This window comes from Acinonyx jubatus, chromosome B1 (assembly GCF_027475565.1).
Source record: "Acinonyx jubatus isolate Ajub_Pintada_27869175 chromosome B1, VMU_Ajub_asm_v1.0, whole genome shotgun sequence".
NCBI lineage: Eukaryota > Metazoa > Chordata > Mammalia > Carnivora > Felidae > Acinonyx > Acinonyx jubatus.
The window spans coordinates 114,838,619-114,853,407 of NC_069382.1; positions in this window are offsets into that span (position 1 = coordinate 114,838,619).

Genomic DNA, 14,789 nt, shown 5'->3' on the forward strand with positions numbered 1-14,789 from the left:
AATGATTTTCTCACAGAAAATTTAGCTTTCCCTTTTCTTTCTCCGATATCAAATGTTGCTCCTCTAATATCTCCTTTACTTTTTTAAAGCAGTTTAAAATTGCTAATTTATTCATGAAGATTTTAGAAGATCCTGGTAGGTTCTCAGACCACAATTTGATTTTCATCAATACCCACCCCAGCCTCTATCCTCCTGGCCCTCAAAACAAGTACTATACATGGAGGTTTCAGTAGTATTAGTATTGTCTCTAGAATATACTTAACCACTCACAGATATATTTCATGTAATTCGGCAATCTGCCAAAAGCATGACAGCTATTGGCTCTAGGTTGCTTTTCTGAATCCAAAGGAGGATTTACAACATGGAAAGTTTGGAACTGGAGAGAATCTTGCATGTAAGATGAGGTAAGTAGAGTCCAGAGGGGTTAGTTGCCTGCAGCCATCTAGCTGGCCGGGTGGGGAGACTGACCCGAAACTAGACTTCTGCATCCAAGCTGGTGTTTTGATTTAGCTTTTAGTATTTGTCATAGTTTCCGGTGAACTTTGCCACCTTTAAAGTAGAAAGGTATTCACTTGCCCCTTCATGAGGTATGTGTTTAAAAATAATCGTCATGACTGTGGAAATGAACATATGCAACATTTTGCCACTCTTGGCTGTAAATCTGTTCCCAGCTAATGGTTATTTAAAATGTTTGTGGTTTTAATACAAACCATTATTCTTCATATGGCGATTTCTTTTTTGTAATAAGAACTTCCTGGTTGGCTCTCAAACCCTAATTTGATTTTTAGCACAGCCCAAATTGTTATTGAAAATTGGAAAATAGCACTTGTGATTGACTCACAGCCACTTTTTCAGGCAAAATTATGTTTAGTTTTTCTGTAGGAGTCTGACAATAAGCTCTTTGCTCATCTTTGGCATGTTTCTGGCCAGTGGCTCCCAGTATCCCATACTAGGAACAGGAAAGAGGTGAATGCAAATCTATGGCTATTTTCCCCTTAACGTTTACACTGGGCCATGAAACTGTGGGCCATCTTAGGTTTTTCACAATGTGTCAGTACTTTGAGCAAATGGCAGGAAGAGTAACTGGCCGCGCCACCAAAAATACTGTCTTTATATTAGCATCTGTTTGGGTGGATGTTTTCCCATGGCATAAAACAAAAAGTGCAACAAATCAGGTTCGCCACTCCTTCCTGCTTTTTTCCAGTGTGCGTTGAATGAAAGATTTAAAACAGAATTCCAGAGAAAACAGGTGGCGTGGGAGCTGGAATTGATGTTGGCCAAATACTCTCTGGTGCAGATTCATCCTTTCTAACCAATTGTCCATCCCATGAAAGCTCTTTGCAATTTATTATAAGAAACATATTATGTGAGGAATGTGAAGGGCTAGCCTCAGGGTTGGACAGTTAGAGGGCTGTGACAAACAATTATTTGCTGATACTGACATGCATATAAAAGTGGCCGGCTTAGAATGCAATTTCAGTTTAGATTAGTACCAATTTCTTTGAGAAAGGAGATACTTTGTACATGCAAATGGAATTTGGCTTCTTACCCCCCCCTTTCCTCCACTTGAATGGGCAAACATTATTATAACATATATTACTATATGTTATTATAACATATTATTATGTTATTACAACCTGTATTTGACTGTTTTGGTGTGTGTACCCATACGTGTGGTGTAGGTACCTCTTGGACTAAAAAAGGGAGAAACAATGAATCTGTGTTTATTTTCTCCACAAACAGAAATCTGACTATTGCTTTAATAGGACATAAACCTTTGATGACAGAATCAGCGTAAAAATTCTGCTCTCAGGAAAATAATTCACAAAAACAATTATCTTCCTGTACTTGGTGCAAAGAGGAGTACAATAACTTCACGTTCAGCCCCTACCTGAGGGAGGGGCTACCCTTTTTTGCTCTTTACTGTCACAGAGAACATGGTCATTAACACCAATGTTGTGACAACATCATAAGAAGGGGTTGATAACTTTAATTTCTTCACTGCAACTGGTAATTTGGTGATGTGGCAGCCTGATTTGCACTAACTCTGGGATTAATATTAGAATCATTTCATATTTTAAAAAGAATCTTTCCTGCTACTCTTACTTATTTAAGACCTCTGAAGTAAATGCTCTATTCTTACACTTTGAAATTTAAATTGTCAGTGTGTAGGACTTCGGCAAAAGAATATTACATCAAAAAGTTGGTGGAGAAAGAATGTTAACTGAGTGACCATGGCAAGAAGTCATATTGAAAGACTCACATGAGATAACAATCATGAGATTACTTTTAGATTGAGGTGTCCTGTGACTGTGTTTGGGGTGTGCCTTCTCCCATTTCCTGAATGGTGGAGCATGACAGGGGAAAAACAGCCTCAGATTTGCATTTTGATTCTTCCTCTGTTTCTGGCAAAGCAAACTGAGAGCCGTTGGCTGCAAACACTCTGAGAATGAACAAAAATAGCCCTGTTGTTACCTTACTGATCTGTTTCTGCATAATAAACTATCACAACATTTAGTAGACTGTAACAACATGCATCTCACAGCTTCTGTGGGTCAGGAACACAGGCAGGGGTTAACTGGGTCCTCTAGTTCAGGGTCGTCTTAAGGATTGACTGGGGAAGGATTTGCTTCTAAGCTCACGTGATTGTTAGGAGGCTCACGTGATTGTTAGGAGGTGCTTGCTGGCTATTGTTTGGAGGCCACGTTCAGTCCCCTGCCATGGGGGCCTCTCCAACATGGCAGCTTGCTTCTTCCATGTACAAACCAGGAAGGACACAGTGCTCCAGCAAGCTGGTTGTCACAGTCTTTTGTAACCTAATCATGCAAGTGACATCACATCACCATGCCGTATCCTATTGGTTAGAAGCAAGTCACTGGGTTCAGCCTACACTTGAGGAAGAGGATTAAACAAGAGAGTAGATACTAGGAGGCAAGGATCATTGGGCACCATTTTAAAGTCTGCCTACCATAACCACTACAACCACTGACCATAACCAGTGGAAGTTCAACATAGGCCCACAGAAGGTTGTGCATGACAGGAGTTCAATACCGCCACGTCCCAAGAGAAAATGGACTCCGGCAAAGAATTTGTGAGGTTTGCCTGAGTTGAATTTCCAGAAAAGTATTATTCTCGAAAATTAAGCCACATTGTGGGAAAAGATTTCCTTAGAAATAGTAGTAGGAGTCTCAAAGTGAGGGACAGCCAGTCAAGGAAAAGGTAAAATCTGTCACATAGGTCAGCAATCAATAATGTCCAACTAACGCATTTTATGCTTTGGGATTTTTGTAAGGTTCCTGGTAAGTCATGAAAAACATGGAGGATAAGAGGAATAAATGGTTTAAAGGGAAGATAGAACAAGTAATACATTTAACTGCTTAAAAAAAATTAAAACAAACTTTGGACAGCTATTAGAGATTTTAACATGCAACTGTCAAGGAACCTAACACTGTAACTGCTGATGGTCTGGGCATCTCATATTTGACTCCATGCTCCCAGGTGTAGGGGAATGGAAGTGCCGAGGCTATTTGTGTAGATGCACAAGGTGATTGGAGAGGGATCTGTAGGGTATGAGATATCAGAAATATTAAGTAACAAGCATGTTTCAGAAGCAATGAGATAGTATGGCATCGTTGTTAAAAGCTTTGGTTCTGAAGTGTAACTAATTTAAATTTGCTTGTTAGCACCATTGCTTAGTAGCTGTCTGATCTTGGGCAAGTTGTTTAATTTTTTTCTTTTGAGCCTCAGTCTCCATTCTTTGTAAAATAGTTTTATCAATAGTATCTATCTTGTGGGTTTGCTTTGAGAATTAAATGCAATGATGTATGCACACAGTAAATGTCCACTCAATATTAGCTATTACTATTATGTGGACAGATGTCTGTACCAGAGAGGAAAGAGATACAGATGGGACAGGATGATTCAAGGTTTTGGCCACGGACGTGGGAAGAATACTGGTGCTCTTCACTGATGAAGAGAGAGGGTGGGGGCAAGGGTGGCATATTGTTTGGGTGAGGAATGATGAGGTCCCCCTTTCGGGCTTGTGAAATTTGAAGTGTTAGCACGTGACAATATCCAGCAATTCTTTATGTGTTCAGGTAGGAGCTTAAGTCCGGAGGTGACGATTAGAGATACCATGTTCTTATGACCACTCAGTCATAGTTGACCCATCCAAGCAAGCACCCAGGCCTTTCTATGATGGAATCCCTGCTAAAATAGATTTATTCAAGACCTATCCTCAAGCTGAGCCAATCATTATCTTTCCTTAGAGATTTGGAATTGAGACTAAGACATTACAGCCCAGTCTTCCTGTTCTGTGTAACAAAAGAAATGTAAATTCAGACTGCATGGTGGAAAATGAAAATGACATACAGAAAAAGAAGACAAAATAGGTAATAAAGGCTATGTGTTTTAAGTCCCTGATCCGAGGTGTTCCTAAGGCTCAGTTAGTTCTTGTTCGCTCAGTTTGTATCCTTTAGTTAAATATCTTTAAAATGTTTATGCTGGTTCAGGTTAGATTACTTGCAACTCCCAACTAATACCAAGAAGCCATGTGTAGGTGATAATTGCAAGTATTTGGAGTGTTGAACCTCCTGAAGGAATGGGAAGAAACCGGGAAGGGAACATAAGACGTGTGTGAGAATGAGAGCAAAACTAAGCCAGTGTGGTGGGTGCCATGGGGCCTGTGGCCAGGCTGGAGGGGTAGGTGGCCAGCCGTGTGAATGCTGGAGTCGCCAGGGAGAATGAGGTGGGGGAGAGCCCACTGAACTTAGTTTTTACTTTTAATTAAAGCTCTTTATTAAAATTAACCTTTTTGATGTTGCCACTGGTAACTTTAAACATATCTACCATTGCCAACAGATCACTTGTAATGAGATGTCTTTCTAAAACTTTTTGGAACTTGGCAAATAGTGTCTCCTCCTTTATGTCTTCTTAGCACACATGTTCTGTGTGTCTATATTAAATTAGAATTGTTGGGTAAAGGGATTGACTGCATTAAATCCACATTGGTTATGGCTCAAACAGTCTGATCTTTTAATTGCAAGGTTACTGATCCAGGCTGAGTCACTTAGTCTTGAGCTTAGGAACCAGCTCAGAAACAGCTGGAAGGGACATCATCGTGGCCACTACCAAAAGGCAGGGAAAGAGGGGCATTTCAGGCTGCTTCAGGAAGACAAGAATGGAGACCTTCAGTGAATGTAGTGGCTCCAGGTCAGAAAGAAGTATGACTAGAAGAATGGAGCTGATCAGAGACAAGCTTCTCTGAAGATGAAGAAAGACAGAACAGGTTAATTGAGCACATTGCAGCTTGCAGCAACAGACTAACAAAGTAGCAAATTGTTTAGCTTTTTAAACACTGAGTCTTGTTGTAAAATAAGAGTGAATCCCCTTATGGAGGTAAAGCTGAGTGATGATCAGCAAACACACATTAAGAAACAGAGGATACTTCTTATTCCCTGCCCTACCCCTTTTTGTTATTATTGCGTGGATCCAAGTATTTGTGTTTGATAAGGAAATGAATTGATTTGTTTTGAAAAGTGTGTGTGTGTGTGTGTGTGTGTGTGTGTGTGTGTGTATTTTAGGATAAACACTAGGTTTTTTTTCTTGCCTAGATTTACATTTCTCTAGGCCTAAATCACTGTGTCTTTTCTACTAGCCAAAAGAGGCACACAGGCTTTCTAGAAGCACTGACTGAGGGTCTAGATGAAAAAAATTAAAATGTTCACTAATAGTACTAGAGACACCTCAAGTCCTTCTGAGTCTTAGCTGTGATCAGAAGGGAGAAACCTTCCTAGATTTCTCTGTAACATATTTGGGACCTATTTGGACAGAAGGTGGAGGCACACAACTTTAAATGTTCATGGAAAATATGAATTTCAATTAGAAATGCATACCCACTCCTGAACTGCATTGCCCTTAGGACAAAAGGCATCAGTGCCATGATTCCCCAGCTTCTTTTTCTGTTGCTTTTGGACTCTAAGTTAATTATGAAGGAAACTCTCAAAATCTTCTGCCAAGATTACTGCCAACAAAGTGATAGTCCTATATTTACCCCCTTCCAGGCAAATGATTAACTGAGTATCCTGGGATCAACTCCCCTGTTGCCATTTTGGCTTCTGTTTGCATATGGTCAATGCCTGACAATGCTCATGGTAAGGAGAATGACGGTGAACCTGTCACCTAAAAAGCTAGGTAGTTACCAGATTTAGAATTATTTAAAGAAGTAACTGGAAGCATGAAGTGTTTAACACCTAACATTGGTGGATGTGGCCATTCAAATGATAATTTTAAATATTAGCAGTACAGAAAAGTGCTTCCTGACAAGTTGGGTGAAGGGAAGATAAATACAAAGAAGCATCTGTTATGGTTAAAAGTGGGCAAAAAGTGTATATTTATGCAAACAGAACACAAAAGAATGTAGACAAACTGAGGAAGGTGATTTATTAGCATGGTGGGCATCTGGATACTTTTTTAAAATTCTTGTTGATGCTATAGTATTATAAGTGTAACAAATTTAAAGTAACGAAAGTTGATGGATTTATAGCAAGTGATGGTTTTTTGCTTGAACTACAATAAAAACATCTTAACCTAAACCATGTACAAAATCACTGAATCAGAGTGGCCCACGTCCAGATTCTTGTGAGCCAAGCAGTTATATGGGGTGATAGATTGGTGAGGCCTCACATCCTAGGATAAGAGCCAAGAGAGCTCAGAAAGGGTAATAGGATCACTTAAGTGAGCTTTCTTTCTCCATAAAGGAGAGCTAATAGCTAGATTCTGAAGCTGGGCTGTTCAGAAGTTATATGAGTAACTGGGTTCATGGCTAGTTACAAACAGAAAAAATATATATGCCAGTTTCTTTCGGGAAACAATCCATGAAGATAAACAATAAGGATGGTCTGGTGATAATAAATTGTGCATAGAAAATTGACCAGAAGAAAATGAAATTTGTTCATGGGAGAAGATGGGTCTAACTTACTGGAGGTATGCACATTCTGCAAAAGCAATTAGAATTGGGGTCCTTGAAAGAAGGCCAACTCAGCTAGAAAGCAGGAAGTTTCACTTCCCTTGACTTAATGATGTAGATAAAAATATGGACACTCTATGCCTGTCTGTTTCCAATGAACATTTGTTTTGCATATTAAACTTCAAGAAGACACAGCAATAACTTCTGAGAATCACAAAGGCTCTAGTTTAGTAGATTTAGACGGCTTTAACAGTCCTCAAAGTATGCTGAAATTTTGAGATCTGAATTAATCTAGTGGTGAAAAGCACAGACTTAAGAGTCCTACAGACTTGGGCTTGAATTCTGCTGGTTACCATCTGCGCGATTGTGGGCAATGTGCTTAAACTCTCTGAGTCTTTTTCCTCATCATCAAAGTGGGGTAAGAATACTCTCTTTGAGACCACTGTGTTGCGTTGAATGAAATCTACTCAAGGTAATTTAAGAAGAAAGGAGAAATAATTGTAAGGATATGGGGTGTCTTATGAACCCCCAAGGATAGGAAGTTGGCGGGCTTCATAAGCAAATGAATCTAGGAACTTAAATGCAGTCTGGCACCAATGTGACTTCTGAGTCAATTAAGACGGAATGGTCTTTGTATCATTCTTCATTTCCCCCAAAGACTTGCAAATGTACTCAACATGGCCTCTCCGGTAGGACATTTATTGGTTCTAATGTTCAGCAGAGATTAAGCTGGTTTTATCCATATACAACTGCAAATTCCTACCAATATGCATTTGATTGGCACAGATCACCTGATGTCAGGTGTCCACCTCTGGTCTAGTCAATTGTGACCTGGTGGATCAGGATCTTGTCATATGAAGGTCAACCCCTTCCTGGAACATAATAATAAAGGTGTGGAAGCAAAGAGAAAATGATAGGCTTCTCTATAACTGAAACTTAACTTTCTAGGGATAATATAAGGATCCAATGAGATAATGTAGTGAAGTATCTAAAATAGTGCCTGGCACATAGCTTAATAAATGGAGCCCGTGAGATAACTGCTGACAGGCAAGCACCGTAAAATCTCATCCACTTAATCTTTGAAATCATATTTTCCTGTACTTGTCATCAGAGAAGGAAGCTCACAGAAACATTGTCGTGTGATGTCTATGAAAAATGTCTTTCTTGAACAAAGTGGCCACTACGAGGAGGAGCTACCTCAGTAGCTGATGTTTCTCCGATCAAGTTCTGCCAACCCAGCAAACACTCACATCCTGCCGTTCATCTGTGTCTCACTTGAACTTCCCATATATGTTTACTGATAGTAGATAGCTATTTGAAAAGCTACCAATCAGAATGACTAAATTATATGGACATTTTCCTCACATTTATATTAAAGACATGTGACTCTTGACTAAGTTTTTTTGTTAAATAGCATTTTCTTCCTTCATTGATTTTGATGAGATTATAGAATACCAGAAGGAAGACATTGGGTCCAAATGCAAGCGCCTTGTTTTAACATTGAAATAGTATTTACTCTTTACAAGCCCCTCTTCTTGGGCTATGAGAAAGTATCATCCAAGGAGAAAGAAGCAGTCAGTCCCCTAAAAAGCCAAGCTCAGCTGAACCAAACACAAACTACGACCCAAGATGTGCTGTTTCATTCCTGCTTAAATCGACTGTCTATTTTTAGAATTTAAATATCCCTTATTTAAAGAAACATTATGAAATAGGTATGAATGCACTTTTTCTCCTGCACATGCAGCAGTTGGGTTGTCTCAAGGTGGTGCTGTCTATAAAAGAAATAGCATCCCAACAAACTTGTGTCCATAATTGGTACTGTTATAGCAGGTAACTTTTTGAAAAATTCAATAACCCAAACACGCTCGGTAGTTTCTCTTTGAGATGATTTGAGTGTATTATTGTACCAAATTAAAGAAATGCCTTCACTTGCTGGACTGTCAGGTTTTAAAAACCAAAAAAAAAAAAAAAAAAAAATGTAAGTAAAGGCAAAAAGTTAATTTTTCTCTGAAAGATTTTTTAATGAGTACATAGCAGGAGACATTACCTAATACATTTCTGTCTGTTCTCACTTGCAACTTTCCAGACTTGACCCCGCGAGGCTAAGTTCCACTTTAGGTCACTTTAGGTTCCACTAAAGTCAATATTTATTTTAGAAGCAAGGGTGCCAGTGCAGTTGTCAGGGGGCATCTCATAGAAAACCATGGCCCACAAGTTATGAAAAGGAATGCACATCTTGAGCACGTCACTGAAGTGGCTATGGCTACCTCTGGGTTTAGGCTGGAGAACTTGGGGTAGGAGTCCAGTCTTCAGTCTGGATAATATCGGGAACCTATATTTGTCCTTCTTGGACCCAGGCCACCTCTGGTGCAGACTTCCTGAAACCTGCCTCAATGGCCTTGATCAAGTGGACTTAGAAGACCCTCACCCACCACTGGGGAGTAAAGACATAGGGTTTCATGGTGGGTACATCACATCTCACCGACATGTTCAGGATTGCATGGACGTTGTAGAGAACATCAGAGGTGCCCTTGTTACTAAATGGCTAGGGTTGAGAATAGATGGAGGGAAGGAACCAGACCTTAATCCTGATGCTGGACGAGCCTGCCCTAGGCCTTGCACCAGTGGGCCACTATCTTGTCAACTCCAACTTCTTCCCTGAGCCTGACCTGTGTATCTAGCTGCTTTGTAGGCATCTCCAGTTGGAAGATCCACAGGCATCAGCATATCCCAAAATTGAACTCATGGTTTCTTCCTTCCAAACTTACACCTTCCATTCGTGACTGGGTTTCAGCCTCCACCCACATGCTTAAGCCAGAAACCCAGGAGTTACTCCTAGTAATTCCTCTTCCATTTGCCTCCATATCTAGTTTCACCCAATTAGATCAATTCTGCCTCCCAGGAAATCTGTGATCTCGTGGTTTGCACTATTCTTGGGCTCTTTTTTAAGTAAATCATTTAGAGTAATCTCTTCCCTCAATTAAGTGATGGTTAGTGAGTCATTTTTAAAAAATACAAATGAATTTTCTGTCAGGAAATCAGGAGCATCAGAGGTGTATATTCAAGTAGTTAGACTAGCCATATTGTAGTAATGTAAATAATAAAAAATTAATGTATCAAGTATTTTTTTAATGAAAAATGTTAATGACAGTGCCCCAACAAGCCACCAAATCAAGCTTCATTATCCTCAAACTCTAATGCACTTAAAGTCCTCTGGTGATCTTGATGAAATGTGGATTCTGATCTAGTTGGTCTGGGATAGAGCCTGAGTCTAAGCTCCACAGTGAAGCTTGTGTTGCTGATTAGAAGCCGCTTACAGTAGCAGGACCTTAGTCTGTCAAGGCTGAGTTATATTCATTTGCATTTCAAGGCATTCTTGCCCCAAATCATCTCCATCTTACTGGGGTGGGGGGGTCAGACTTGGCTCTTACAGATTGGTGATGCTGTGCTGATACTTTCCCTTTGGTTAAGAAGTCCCTCAGAGAGATGACCCATTCAGATTTTTTCATGGTAGGTGATAACCTCTATTTTTTACACCGGAGGTAAAAACTTCAATTTGCATGAATCTCAGTGGCATTAAATGACATTTTACAGACATGTAAACTCTTAAAAGATTAAAAAAGAAGAAAAACAACACTCTGAGAATACATGTATTCATGGCATATGAACGTAAAACCCCTCAACAACAACTGAGACATCACTTTCCATCGTCCTTAGCCACTCTCAGTGTGAGAGATTCTGTTGCCAGCAAAAGACTCCAAAAATGTTGCCAGGCAATATAAACCATGTTATCCTGGAAGTAACACATGAGTATTTTCCCTATAACAATTGCGAAGTTTTTCATCACTTTATTTTGAAAATAAAAAGAAATACTTTAAGAGTTGTAGAATTTGATATTTTCCTGAATATATATATATATATTTATATTACACATATATATACATACAATATATATTATATATATAAATATGTATTTATATTACATAGATAAGATCGTGCCATATATGTATCTCCAGCTTGCACTTTTTTTCACTTAGTGATGATCTTGGCATCCTAGTGTACTGGTATATGTAGTTTCTAGCATACGCTTTTTGATACCTGAGTAACCCTTTCTTTTGTAGATTTCTATGTATTCTGAAATTGTACTTAAAGTCCTTTTGGCCTGAGGTGGAGGGTTCATATTCATTAGCTGAAAAATTAATCAAGTGCATGACTTGAATTACATTATATTGCTGACATTTTCTGAATGCTTCCTCTATACCAGATACTCTACCAAGTGCTTCACAAGCATTATTTCCTTACATCCTGAAGCCGAATTTAATGTCAGGCTAAAATGTAGAAGCAAACCACTGCTCTGAGCTGTTCCCCCAAACCATCCTGCCTCTTGCTTGTGGTTGTCATTTGTCCCAGCATTTACAGTGACAAAAACAAAACTTTACTTCCTGTGAAATATTATTCCATATAGAACTTAATACTTAACTACTTATTGCTAATGACAGAAATGAAGAGAAGGCAGACAATGTAAGAGAATCATTTGGATAGATTAATTAGTGGCATGTCATATTTGGCAGTGGTTCAGATCAGCACCATAACCAACTTTATCATTGTGAAAGAATTTCAATGGGCTTTCCAGTTTAAGTGCAAAACTACTCAAGTGGAAAAGAAAGATTTAATGAAAAATTAAAATTATTAAATTTATGGTCTTTAGACAGGTACAGCATAGGAAGCTCTAAATGGAAATGGAAAGTTATTTGGGAGAAAGCCAGGCACTTCCATAGACACTGACATGATCATCAGATCGGGGATTTATAAGGACAAATCCCTTGTGAATGTCAAAGGCCTACTGTACCAGACCTTTAAAAAAATTTTTTTTAATGTTCATTTATTTTTGACAGACAGATAGGGAGTGTGAGCTGGGGAAGGGCAAAGAGAGAGGGAGACACAGAATCCTAAACAGGCTCCAGGCTCCGAGCTGTCAGTATAGAGCACAACAGGGGGCTTGAACTCACTAACCACGAGATCATGACCTGAGCCAAAGTCGGACACTTAACTGACTGAGCCACCCAAGCGCCCCTGTACTAGACCTTTTGAATTGGTCTTCTCTCCGTCCCCTCTGACACTCACCTGGTTCAAGTTTTTATTTCTCATCTGAGCTATTACAGTAAACTCTCATTTGGTCTCACTGCCCACACCTGGTCTGACCCAACTCATGTTCCACACTAGTGACCAAATCACCTTTAAAACTGCAAGGACTATCCGTTTCGCTTACTGCCTATTCTCAGAATTAGCACAACACAATATGTGTGGAATAAACGCCCCTTTATTTCTTCTCCTACCTCCTCTGTGTAACTACTATACCTAGAACATATCTCAGGTTATTTTTTCCATCATATTGCAAGTTTTTATGTCCCTGTCTTCCCCCACTAGACCCTGAAGGGGTTGATGTTTGCAACTGAAGGCAATTTCCCATTCATCTCTGTGGGGTAAGTATTTCGCACAGAGCCAGACAGGGCTCGGTAGTTTGTTTTTTTACATAAATTTCAGTATATGCCTCTTTCTTCTATTTATTTATTCATTTTCATAAACTCTTCGAGGTGGGATCCCTCGGCCAAAAGGTATAAACATATTTTTGGTTCTTAATACATGTTACCAGATTGCTCTCGGGGTGTCATCAGTTAAGTGTTTCACTACTTTAGGATGCCAGCCATACCATATGAATGCATTCAATGTTACCACAACTTCATTTATATCCGTTGGATGGTTTTAATATTTATTAGTTTTAAAAATAATCTGGGAGGATTATGTGCGTGGCAAATGGTGTGGCAGATTGTTTTTAGATATATTTCTTCAGTTTTTCTAAGCTGCTTACTTCAAAAAGAGAAAGGAAGAATCTGGAAGTGTGCAAAGAAGGACCCTCCAGGGTCGGCTGGGATCGTCTCCAGGAATTTCAGTACGTTTTTTTTCAGTGTTCCCCACTTCCATTATATTGACTTATTTTGAGCGTTAAAAGTCCAACCCTAGGCATGCGTAGAACAGGTCACCACTCCAAAATGAGCCAAACTTTCGTTATATATGAGATTAATCTAGAGAATATGTCATTCTTTATTAGGATGAGTAATTGAGGCAAACCTCTTTTTTGACTTTTCCAAATCTCATGAAGCAGCTTTCCATAGTTTTCTCATGTTCATGGATGATTTCTGACTTTTAGACATTTGAGCTTGCTTCAGTGATATTTATTTAGTAACACTGAAGTCCCCAGTGTCTATTTTCCTCACTGTCCTTTTCAACTTTGTGAACCATTTGGGGTAGGGAATATATTTGAGTGACTTAATCGCACATGCACCCTGACTGCATACCTACTGAGTGACTGAATGAGGTTTGCATCTTTACGAACAGAATCTGCAGTGGAGCCCTCTTGCTGTTTACATGTATACGAATCCTGGGACGGTAATAAAGTGATTCGGGGGCGCTTGGGTGGCTCAGTCCCTTACATGTCTGATTCTTGGTTTCCAGCTCAGGTCATTATCTCAAGGTTCGTGAGTTGGAACCCCGCCTGGGGCTCTGTGCTGACAGCAATGAGTCTGCTTGGGATTCTCTCCTTTCTCTCTACCTGTCCCTGGCGTCCTCACTGGCTCTCTCTCTCTCTCTCTCTCTCTCTCTCTCTCAAAATAAATAAATAAATAAACTTTAAAAAGTAATGACCAAAAAAATAAATCAAATAATGTGTATGGCAGGTGGGTGGAAAAAAAAGAAGCTCAGAGAAGTGAAAAGGAGGGGCACATGGCAGCTACTGCAGTTGTCTTCATACTTTCTGTTTGGATAGCACATCGCATTCGGCTGGAGCTGAGAAGCAAAATCCTATATTTAATGAGCCAATAAAATGCCTGGAGCACCAGTGGGCTTGGGGAGGCTTGACTTTCCACTAAGCTAAAAGCCGATAATTGAGCCCGTGCGCCAGCTGGGACCTGGAGGTTTCTACTCAAAGAGCCGTGGCTTTCACATTTTTTTTTCTTCTTCCCCTCTCATGTACAGCCAGTTCCTGAGGAGGACTCCGATTCTCCTGAGAGTTAACTGCTATCACCTCAATTATTTTGATTAACCCTTAACTCTGAGAGTCTCAATTTACTGACATGCCACATTAACGGCAATACTCCCGCGTAAACGCCTGCGGGGGGACATGATAAACCAGGTCCAATGCCAGGAGGATGAGGTTGAGCCTTTTTAGTTTTTTAAGCTTGAAATAGAATTGTAACTGTTTCTGCTTCAGAAACACACAAGGGAGAGAAAAAGGTTAGCAGGAACGACCATTTTATATAATTTTAACTAATCTCCCCCTCCAAGTGACAAGTTCAGCTGGAAAATTGCTTTTAGTGGGGATATTTTTAAAAGTTCCATTGTGTGTTTAAACAATTTCATAATATTTCTGACCCCTCATTCCCAAAGCCCTCACTATGTATGCCCTCAGTTAGAGTTGATTCTGTGGGAGTTTTACATGAATGCTTTCTTGAGATTTGGGAGCTGGTGGTGGAGAATCGTCTTGGGCATTTAAGAAACTGAAACATGAGCAAAACAAAACATTTTTGTCTTAGTCCATTCAGGGTGTTCTAACAGAATGCCACAGACGGGGTGCCTGTAAACAACAGAAATTTATTTCAGAGACCTGGAGGCTGGGAAGGCTGAGATCAAGGTACCAGCAAATTCAGTGTCTGATGAGAGCCAGAGTCCTGTTTCGTAGATGACTGTCTTCTCAGTGCTTTCACATTTGGGGGTCTCTTTTATAAGGATACTAATCCAATTCATGAGGGCTCTACCCTTGTGACCT